Raw genomic sequence first — 11,393 nt, forward strand, 5'->3', positions numbered from 1 at the left:
GGTATAGCCACTAGCAGCAATGAGTGTGTTTTCCCAGCAGGGATTGCTCCAAACCAGTAGAACACAATAGCTTTGTGGGAGGGATTCCCCCATCAACATGGACTGTGTTAAGGGGGAATTGAGCAATTTTCTTTTCTTCAACCTGTGGTTGCAGGAAAAAAAAATTGCCTAATGCATGGCTTACCTTAATCCTGAAATATTAAAAGCCAGCATTTTTTTTAAACTGATCAGTTGGTTCTGTATGCACTGACATTAGAAAGTAACACAAGACAGCAGGCTGCATGAGGTACTAGTTAAACTAGAGGTACTAGTAAAACTAGTTTAACTGGCTATTTGCTTTGGTGTTCCAGTGTCCTCATAAAACATCGGCTTTCTGAGTTGATCCATGGGGCTTCTGCGCCCCCTCCCCCCCCTTCCTTTTCAATGGGCCTGCCCATAGGCTAGTCTGGCACTAGGCATTTTATGCATGCCTTTTTATTTTGTGGTTTTCTAATTCCTGTTCTTTTAAATGTTTGGGTCACCATCTTTAGTATTGCTTTTGACCAAGCTTATGATTTCACTGGTCCGAATCAATTCACACAAATATATTTTATAAGGAGAATCTGACTAGTGAATTTTCCATAGAATGATATGGAACAAGCCCAGTGGTGGCCTGGCTGTACATTTAACCTCATCACGCCAACCGTACGCAAACATGCGTCCTCTCGGCGGCTGGGCCTTGATGCTGAGCGGCCGCATATTTGTGTACCATTTGTAAACAAACGTGCTAAGAGCACGCATTCCCGTCACATGTGTCGGTGTCTCCTTGCGATCAGGACCTTTCCGATTATGTGACAGCCAATCACGGCGGTCGTATGACCCTAAAACCTGCCCTGCCTCCCGGCATCAGAAACCCCTTAACCACTTGAGCTCCAGAGGATTTACCCCCCTTAATGACCAGGCCTCTTTTTGCTACTCGGCGATGCACTAATTCAACTGATAATTGCGCGGTCATGCAATGCTGCACCCAAACGAAATTTACGTCCTTTTTTTCACACAAATAGAGCTTTCTTTCGGTGTAATTTGATCACCTGTGTGCTTTTTATTTTTCACGCTATAAACAAAAAAAGGCCAAAAATTTGGAAGAAAAACAATATTTTTTAATTTCAGCTATAAAAAATATATAGTAAACTCAAAGTTGGTTATAAATTTAGGCCAAAATGTATTCTGCTCCATGTTTTTGGTAAAAAGAATCCCAATGAGTGTATATTGATTACTTTGTGTGGAAGTTATAGCGTCTACAAACTATGGTATAGATACTGCAATTTACGCCATTTTTCTGCTATACAGCGCTGCGCTAGTTTAACGGACAATTGCGCGGTCATGCAATATGGTACATAAATGAAATTTACATCCTTTTTTTCCCACAAATTGAGCTTTCTTTCGGTGGTATTTGATCGCCTGTGTGGTTTTTATTTTTTTGCGCTATAAAAAAAAGGCTGACAATTTTGAGGAAAAAAAACAATATTTTGGACTTTTTGCTATAAAACATGTCCAGTAAAAAAAATGCAAAAATCAAATTTTAGTCATAAATTTCTGCCAAAATGCATTCTGCGACATGTCTTTGCTAAAAGAAAAAAAACAATACATATAAATTAATTGGTTTACGTGAAAGTTATAGCGTTTACAAATGGCGGGAAAGATACTGGGATTTTTAGGGTTTTTCTTTATACTAATAATGGCGGAGATCAGCGAATTATGGCGGCGACTTATGGTGGGACTGCGGCGGACATTCTGACATTGGGGGGTACTGACTTGGGGTCACTGACATCCCCAAAAACACTAATACAGTGATCAGTGCAAAAAAAAGAAAAAAAACTGACACTGTACTAATGGCAATGGGGAGGAAAGGGTTAACTTTATTTTGCAGGGAAGGGTTATAGGAGTGAGGGGGAGTGTTTTACTAGGGGGCGGGGGTGTGTACTGGATGGGACAAGGCTGATCGAGAAAGAGAAACTGTTCTTTCTCGATCAGCTCATCCTCGAGCTGACAGGGAAGTGACAGACAGCACAGTTACTGCAGCTGTGCTGTCTGTCACTGTTTGCCGCCGATCGCCGGGAGATAGCCGCTAAGGACCGGCTGTGACCCGGCGACTGACATCTGCGGCGGTGATCCGCGGGACAGATAGGGTGGCAGCGCGCCTCGCATTTGTTTACAAAACACACGGTTTAAAACGTGGTTTTGCCTGCGAGTGCCGCCCTGCCGCCGTATATGTACAGTGGCAGGGCGGCAAGTGGTTAAAGGGCTGGGAGGCGCTGGCTTGAAGGGGTTAAAGGTCTTCTAGGTATAGCTGTAGAAGGGATAGAGAAGACTCCCAGTCAGGATGCTGCACAGGGCTAAATACCAAGTGGAGATGAGTCTGCAGTCTCTACCAAAACAGATTCTATACTAGTAATCGGTTCTGTAGTCACCTGTTTGCTAACCTCAAGCACACAGTTGACCCTGACCCCCCCCCCCCCCCCCCCCCAGTACAGACATATTCTTTGTCCTTTCATAAGTATCGTTCAACATGAATAATATAAAAAGATCTATATACTTTTTTTTTTCTACAGTTAGGACTGTACAGTCAATCGTAGCTAGTCACCTTTTAACCTGTTTCACCACTTACCCCCAGTTCACATATATGCGGCCGTGTGGGCCGCTTTTTGCACGGGCACGAGAGCCCATTCATTTGAATGGACTCCCGTGCCCCTGACACACAGGGAAGAAGTCCCTGCGCTTCTTTGGAAAACGCAGCCCACATGTGAACCTCGGTTCCCAGTACGGTTGTGTTTTCCAGTGTGGACGGCATTCCATTAGAACTAATGGAATCGCGGGTCCGCACTTCTGCTTGCGGGTGGTGCAGCTGCATGGATTTTCGTGCTGATCCGCAGCGGCACCACCCGCACAGATGTGAACCTAGGGTTAAACTGGCCACACATGGAATGAAATGGGGCCGATTCAGCAGGGACCAGCTGTGATTTGATCCATCTATAGGCAGACTGATTGTACCTAAGTCGAGTTGGGTACAACCAGCCTACCTGATTTTTTTTATCTTGCGATTACTACTGGTGGCTATAGTCGCTAGCAATAATCATCGTATTCTGCCAGCCGGGAAGGCTCAACGCCCGACACCCTGGTTGTTCAGAAGTCGATCCACCGATTTTTGACTTCTATGCAACCACTCTGTCAGGTTTTCCCTGATTGATCAGTGCCCTCTAATTTGTGAATTCTGGTGGCAGGGAAGTCTCCATGCTGTCAGAATACAATACCTCAGCGGGAGTGGTTCTTCCATCCATGTGGAGTATGTGAATGAGGGAATATGTTTTCTTTTTTGTTGTTTTTTTATGTGCAACCCGCTCGTTGAACAAAAAAAAAATGACATGGGCTGCTTTAAGAGGTTCATGCTCATTGCCCCTGAATTAGTTTACAATTTCTGGGATTGGGAATGGTAGCCTACATCAGAGTCTTCCTAATCATAATTTTCTTTTAATACCTCACACCAGCATGTGCTTTCATGGAAGGGAGGTTCTTGCTGGCAGAGCAACAGAAGATCCTGTGTAAAATATTCTCCTAAAGTAAGCGTGTACAATTCTTTTCATGGCTTATGCATGGACATGTGTAACGTGTACAGCCCTTAAAGCAGCTGTGTTCTACTTTTTTTTTTTTTTTTTTCACCGCTAAACACAGCACACATTTTCACTTGTTAGTCCCAACTGTGTGTACGGCCTCATTGATTGCTATGGTCCTGCATTTTTACACGTATTAATCTCTAATCCGTATGCACCTAAATGTGACTTTTAGATTCCCATGTGAATGAGCCCTAACAGTCCCTTTAAAGTGGAGTTCCACTCACTCTGTAAAAAAAAATAAGTCAGGAGCTACAAAAACTGTAGCTACTGACTGTTAAAAAAACAGCCACTTACTTGTCCCACGATCTCACGTTGCCCCCGCCGAAGCCCGTTTCACCAGCCGTCCTGTATTCCAGGCGCTGTCATTTTAAGTGTGGGCACCCGGCTGTGACAGCTTGCGGCTGCACAGCCCATTGCGCTTGCGCAAATAGTGCTGAGCTTTCCGAATGGTCCTGTCGTCTTCTGGGACCTGTCACGTGTCCCACAATACTACGGGTAGGGAGGGTAGGAGGACAACTTCCACTTCCAATCACCTAGGCAATCGCAGTGGAAGTGGGAGCAGGTACCTGTCAAATTCGGGCCCCGCCCCCCCAAAGGTGTCAATCCTTAATGGGGAGCAATCGTTAAAGGGGAACTTTCTCTTTTGGGTGGAACTCTGCTTTAAATGCAGAATATGTAAAGTCTGAGATGTCTTTTAGCTCTCCCACTGTTTAGGCAACTCTTGTCTTGCAAAAATAGCGCCATTGCTTTCTTCTGTAGAGATGTAGATTTCAAGCTGTCACTAGATGGTGCTGTGTGCATAGAAACGGATTTGCATCACCCGCTCTGACTCGGAAGGCAGAAATTTGATTCTGGTTGTCCGGCTTGCTGGCGAGCATTTGCAAATTGCATCGGTTACCCAAAAAAAAAAAACCCCAATAGTATTAACCCACAGGACAACAACCCTTTCTGCTTAGAAATGTTCAGAAACGCATGCCTTTTTTTTTTTGCTTGTTTTTTTTGTTTTTTTTTACTGGCACATCCGCCAGCTTCCAATGCACAGCTTCCCCAAGCTGGGAAGTGTGCATAACTTCCCTTCCAGTCACCAGGCCAAATGCTTCAGGACTGTCACTGAATAAACGTGTGCATAGCCCAGCTAGTATTGCGTAGATGTGAGCACTCTGGTGTCTTCTTGGGATCCTGTGCAGGCAAAGAAGAGCGCTGGAAACACTGGACTTCCCTTGAAGGAGTAGTGGGGTGTCTTCTATGTAATGTCTTCTTGGATTGCCAGTGCTTATCGGCACAGCCAGTGTCCTCACACCAGCATGTAGTCTTGTTGCTATGAGCGCTCAAGAAAGGGTGGCCTTCATAGGACCCTGCCAGCCAAAGAACTGTCCAGCTTCTAGCGCGCAGCTCCCCCAAAATTCCAGCTGGAGAGCTTGCAATCGGGAAAATGGGGCAAAATCTGTTAGGGAATTGGGTCAAACTGCAAGAAAAGGAAAACTTTTAAACCTGCAGGAGTCTATATCACAAGTCTGGAAATCAGCTTCTGTAATTCATAAATTAACAAACGGGGATTAATGTTAAGAAAAAAAAAATAGGTTTCCCTTGCCAACTACTTTCTGAAAATGCCAGGTGGCCTGTCTGTGGCTTTAATACTTTTTTAAGGCCACTGATCTGAAGCCAGTGCATAGTAAGTCATATATTGGTGTGGATCTGTCACTCAAAGCATCAATGCCATCGGGTCAGTCTACTAGCTAACAGTAATATTGAAGTCTGCATTGGCCGGCTATATTTTTCTCTGCACTTCTTTTTAAAGATCCCCTTTAGACGTGTGTTCCAGTAGCTCTCAAGTATTGCTGCATGTTACCTTAACACACTGCTCTTTGTACATTGCCATTGCTTTCAAATGGCACCCTAATGCACAAGAACGTTCCAACAGGCTAGCACTACAATGAACCCACAACACTCGTACTAAACCCCCAAAAATAGTAGCTTTTGTTTTATTGCTGAGCAGTGGGAACCCATTAAAATAAACGGTCTACCATAACGAGTACGCTAATGGACCTCATTGGACTTCAGAGATCTGAAATGGCCTTAATAAAAAAAAAAAGCTCTACTTAGTACTAGCAGCATTTTGACTCAAGTGCATTATCAAGAAGCAGCCTTTGTGGTATTAAGAACAAACGGTATAGTCTCCTTGCTTCTAAGAGTCGCATGCTTGTCATCGGTGTGAGCAAGTAGAGAAGCTGATCTTTTTTGTAATTTTTTTAAGATGTGCTGCCATGAGGGTATAGTGGACTAGGGTGGATGTACAGACCGAGATATCTGGATGTATGAGATTGAGTTGTGGGGTGTTTGTTTTTTTTTTCTTTAACCCCCTAATGCCGACACCTCTCAGCCTTTTAACCCCTTTGCGACGGCACCTCCCAGCCCTTTAAGGGTTTCAGAAGCTGGGGGGGTGGGGTTTAGGGTCATGTGACACGCCGTCACGGCGGTCACATTATTGGGAAAGGTCCCGATCAAAAGAGGAGATCGGGAAAGGTCCCGATCAAAAGAGGAGATTGGGACCTTTCCGTGAGTACCAGACATGTGCTGGGATCGCTCAGGGTGCGCGCTCTCAGCACATGTCTTTTTTTAATAGAACGCAAATATGCGGCCGCTCGGCGTTCAGGCCCAGATGCCGGGAGGCCACACATTTGCGTTCAGCTGGCGTGAAGAGGTTTCTTATACCGGGAGGCAGGGTTTCTGATCATGTGACCGCCGTGAATGGCCGTCACTGCGGTCACATGATCGGAAAGCTCCCGCTCTCAAGTAAAGATCGGGAATTTTGTTAACCGCCGGCATGTGTGTCAGGTGCGCGCAGGGCGGTTTCTCGGCACAGCTCTGTTTACATTCTGGTACGCATATATGCGGTCTCTCTGTGTTAAGGTCCACCCACTCAGAGGCTTCATATACGCGTACCGTCGGCATCAAGAGGTTAAGGTCCCCAAGACTCTTCAGCCAGTTACAAGTTCATTTCTTGGATATTTTCCTTATTACTGGCCACTGTTTGGGCAAGACCTAATTGGATAGGTGTGTGCTAGAAAAGAAAACCTCCATTAATATATACTGGTCATTTTCCCCGTTCTGCTTCTGTATGCGCCATACTATGATGCATCGTCCGCACATGAACCTAGTTGGTGAGCATGCCAGGTACTGAAAAGCTGCTAATTTGGATGCTCAGTCATGGCACGGAAAGTAGGTCAAAATGTTTTCTATGATTTTGCTAGCTCCTCCTTTTAAATTATCCTGAAGCCTGGAGATTTTCTTTGAATTGTTAAAGCCCTTTTAGGTCACCGTTCCCATGTGTGCAGCTTGAATTCTTCAAGTGTACTTTAATACAAATGTGTTTCTTCCTTTAGCTCCTTTTCTTGACTGAACCCATACTTCACAGTTGCATGCATATCTTGGTCTGGTGGCCAACCCTCTGGCGAATGTTTATATCTCTGGCCGCGCCTGTGCATTGCAGTGTTCTAGGCTGCTGTGGTCTGCGTCTTGACATCCCCATAGTCTATCAGGCTGTCCTCTGGCGACTGTTTATATCTCTGGCCGCGCCTGTGCATTGCAGTGTTCTAGGCTGCATCTTGATATCCCCATAGTCTATCAGGCTGTCCTCTGGCGACTGTTTATATCTCTGGCCACGCCTGTGCATTGCAGTGTTCTAGGCTGCTGTGGTCTGCGTCTTGACATCCCCATAGTCTATCAGGCTGTCCTCTGGCGACTGTTTATATCTCTGGCCGCGCCTGTGCATTGCAGTGTTCTAGGCTGCGTCTTGACATCCCCATAGCACATGTGTGGCCAGGATGTAAACAAACCCTAAAGGGCACATCTGACATGTCGCCAACCATGCATCCGTGGAGGGAGTGTGGCTTTATTTAGGTCAGGACAAAGGGGCAAAAAATTGTGTCTTAAAGTACATTTTATCTTTTTAAACGTAGGCTGGAAATAGGAATTCCTTTACAAGATACTGTTACATTTTGCTTTGGATGATTTTTATCTAGTTGTCTGATCCTGTGGCTACTTCTGTATGTATTACATATTATGTCGTACTCGTCAACTGCTGAAATTGTAGAGCTTACTTTTGGACAGTAATCCATATGGAAGAGACTGCATTTCATCTGTTGTGCTGAACCAGCAAAGTACAAGGTATTTGTGATGTCCCTGGTTGTTATTGAGGCTATATATTGCATTCATACCAATATTCAGGCCCACAAGTTGGCTGCTCCACACTGACTTAAATGCATTGTCCATTTCTGAACGAGTACATGCTATGAAATCAGTATTAAGGGGAATGTCTGTTCTGTGGTGTGTGTGTGTGTGTGTATGGGTTGATTGTGCAATAAAACATTTCAGATTTTCGTAACCCCCAAGCAACTGTATGCACATTTTTATAAATTGCTTTTTTATTTTCTTGTTTCTCTGCGTAAAATTGCCATTTTTTTAGTATAGTAATGCAAGGGTTTGTCCTTCATGTGGACCTCTTATTTTGGAGGAGAATTCATTCTGCAGAGGAGGTAAAAGATGGGAAGGCTGGTGAATGGTGGGGTCAGATGAAGTGTTTTATTGGGCTTTATCCATTTTGTGATGCCTGTTCTAGTTGAGGTGGTAGGGGGTTATGGATTCAGGAGCCAGATGCTAATGTACTGAGAAGCTGGCCTGATGGGGGATTTGAGCTTCATACGGACTGAAGAATGTGATTTTATCCATATTATGTTAAATTACTGTCACTTTTTTTTTTTTTCCTAATCTGCGATGCTGTTGCCGAAGGAAGCAGACTGCACGGAGAACACATTTTACCAAAGGCAGTGGATGTCTTTTCCACTTCCACGTTCCATCTCAGCACACTGGCATCTCTGGACAGTAGTGGCTCCCCATTAACATAACCCCGTAGCACTGGTCTAGTAACAGGCGTAACTTATTGGAAGTTTTGTCATATTCAAAAAAAAAAAAAAAAAAGTTTGGGGTGTCAATTTCTACCTTTTTTATCTCCTCCTTTTTTTTGGAGTTTTAGTGCTATTGCAGAACGACAGGTCCACTTTAAAGACCAGCATCACTCAAAACTGAAATATCTCTGTTGGGTTGACTCCAGGGAGCTGAATCAGATGCTGGCTTTTATGTCTCTGAGATTTACGGCAAAAACTACTTGATTCCTCAGTTTGTTAAGCCTGGTTTATGCTAGTTATTGGGGGGCAGTAAAATATCATTAGTTTTTACCACTTCCCCTTTAGCTGCAAAGACAGCAGGGTGTGCACATGTCATGGCGGGAATGACACCCTTGTTGCATTTGGTAGACACTACTGCCTACCGAATGTGGTCCATTCAAGTAAATACGGCAGCATTGCAACTGCCCCACAATTGTCATTTAGGGGGTTAAAACGGGCAGTGAGGAGGGGACCTATCGCTTCATTACCACTGATAAGTTCTCCAGTCGTGGATCACTTTTCAGAGGAGGGGTATTTGTTACCGCCAGTGTAAATGAGCCCTTACACATTATGTATGAGGAGTGTAACCATCAATTTGGCTTAGAACTTCTAAATACATTGTACAAGAAAGGCGTGAAAAGTCTAGTTTATTTTCTTTAAAAAGCTGCTGCAACCAGCTTAGAAAAGTGTCTGTTTCCTGCATGCTGAAGACGGGACCTTTTTTGTCCTTTTTGGGAAAACGGCAGTCTCTCTGCAGAGGTTCGACCACCCCATGTTAAGCCAAAGGTAGTGTGAGCTTTGCCAATTAGAGATCGACAGGTCTGTTTCAGCCAGGGGCATGACCGTATTTCTGCAGAGAGACCACTGCTTCCACACAGAGAACAAGGATTATTCTGTAGAGCGTGCTGGTAGAGGACAGGCTTTTCTTCTCAGGCTGTGGCTGCTTTCTAAAGAAAATAGAATGCCAGACTTTGCTCACCTTTTTGTTCCAATGTATCTGGAAAGTGTTTAGTGGATTTAAAGTGTAAATTCACCTTTTCACAGAAAATATAAAGGTAAACAAACAGTTGGCACCCTTCTCATCCTCCCGGGTTCCTGCTGCACTTACCTCTGTGGATGATTAGTTGATGAGGCGGTTCCAGGATTTGAAAGCCCCACTCTTCTTCCTTGTCTTTCCTTGGGGCTTTCGGGACGGATCAGAGCAGTTCCGATTGATCAGAGTGCCAGCACAGGACCAATCAGAATTGCTCTGATCTGTCCTGGAAGCCCCAAGGATATATGGGAAAGAAGTGCTAGGCTTTCAAATCTTCAGCAGCTGCAGTGATAGGTAATCACCCACTGAGGTAAGTGCAGCGGGGACCAGGTGGGTGGAGAGGGTGTAAGGTGGTAGTTCATTGTTTCATTTTTAGTGAAAAGGTGAAATTAGACTTTAAACTAAAAATTGAGGGTTTTTTATAAGTCTGGGACATAGTCGGAAATTCTGATGGGGACATCTTGCCATTGCAGTCTCCGGGATCAAAAGCCAGCTTGTGGTCCAGCTTGCTAGGCGCTTTGCATGATTGAAATGTCAGTTTTGTGCTGAGTTGGCCTTTAATATTTTTTGCTGCTGCTGCAACCATAATCATTAAAACTATGTAAAGAACTGTTAAAATTTGGTAGCCAGACGACTTGGCGTGAAACTCAAGTCAGTAGCTGGTGTCGAGCTGGGACTGTTTCACTGACAATTCAGATCTGCTGTGGTAGTGTTTCTTAAACCATTGGGGATGAATTTGTATTCCTCGGAGAACATACTTTAAAAACTTGGAAGTATTATTTACTTTTTAACATGATCATATTTTCCTGTGTAATTTCATAATGTCCCTTTTTTTTTGTATGTACTGTTAATGGTCTATTTATACACTACAGCAATGCAATGTGTGTTTTAAAATGATCAAGTCACAAGTGTATAAGATGTCTGCAATTTATCTCATCGGCCCGGTTTTTGTTTTGTTTTTTTGTTTTTTTATATATATATATGGATATAAATAAATAAATATATATATAGAGATGAAGTTTACTATTGTTTAAAAAAATTTCCAGAACTTTTGTCCAGACACGCCAAATTCCAGAAGTATTTTGAATCTATGTAGCTTTCGGCAGAAAAACAGCATGGACAAGCAATATGTTACATTTTTTTTAACGTTTTGGACAAAAATAGAGAATATGAATTTATCTTCTGCTGATGGGATTCCACGTTTACAGAATGTTGTTTTTTTTTTTTGGGGGGGGGGGGGGTAATCCGTGAAACTTTTTTTAAATAATTTTTTTGAGGGGGGAGGGATTTTGTGGATCCTAAATTAAAATAAAAATTGTTTACATTAAACCTGGCTCTTGTGGTTTATTATATTTGACTGTTTTATTACAGTGCCCTCTTGTATAAGCATGGCTTAAAGTGCAAGATAACTATTGCAAAATGCTGCCCCCTCCTATGTACCCTGTATAAAAAAAAAAATCTGTGCTGTTACCTATTTTATTATTTTTTTTTACGCCGGGCTGATCAAGTGATCTTGCAGCTGCGGCTCCCCTGTGCCAGCTGCTGCAGGGGAGAGGCAGCGAGTGATGACCATTTCTGGGATAATACCACAGCTCTGGGAATTTCACAGCTGTTATTGAGCACTGGCTTACACAGGGGAGCCAGAGCTGTGGGATCATGTGATTGAAGCAGATGAACAATGGGTAAGTACACAGATCCTTTTTTTGTGGTGTTTTTTGCAGGCTGTGTCCATTTGGGGAGGTTTCCCTTCACTTCCTGTCTCAAAGT

The sequence above is a fragment of the Staurois parvus genome, unplaced genomic scaffold (genome assembly GCF_062004578.1).
Source record: "Staurois parvus isolate SC_StPar_1 unplaced genomic scaffold, SC_StPar_1.0 ptg000151l, whole genome shotgun sequence".
Lineage (NCBI taxonomy): Eukaryota > Metazoa > Chordata > Amphibia > Anura > Ranidae > Staurois > Staurois parvus.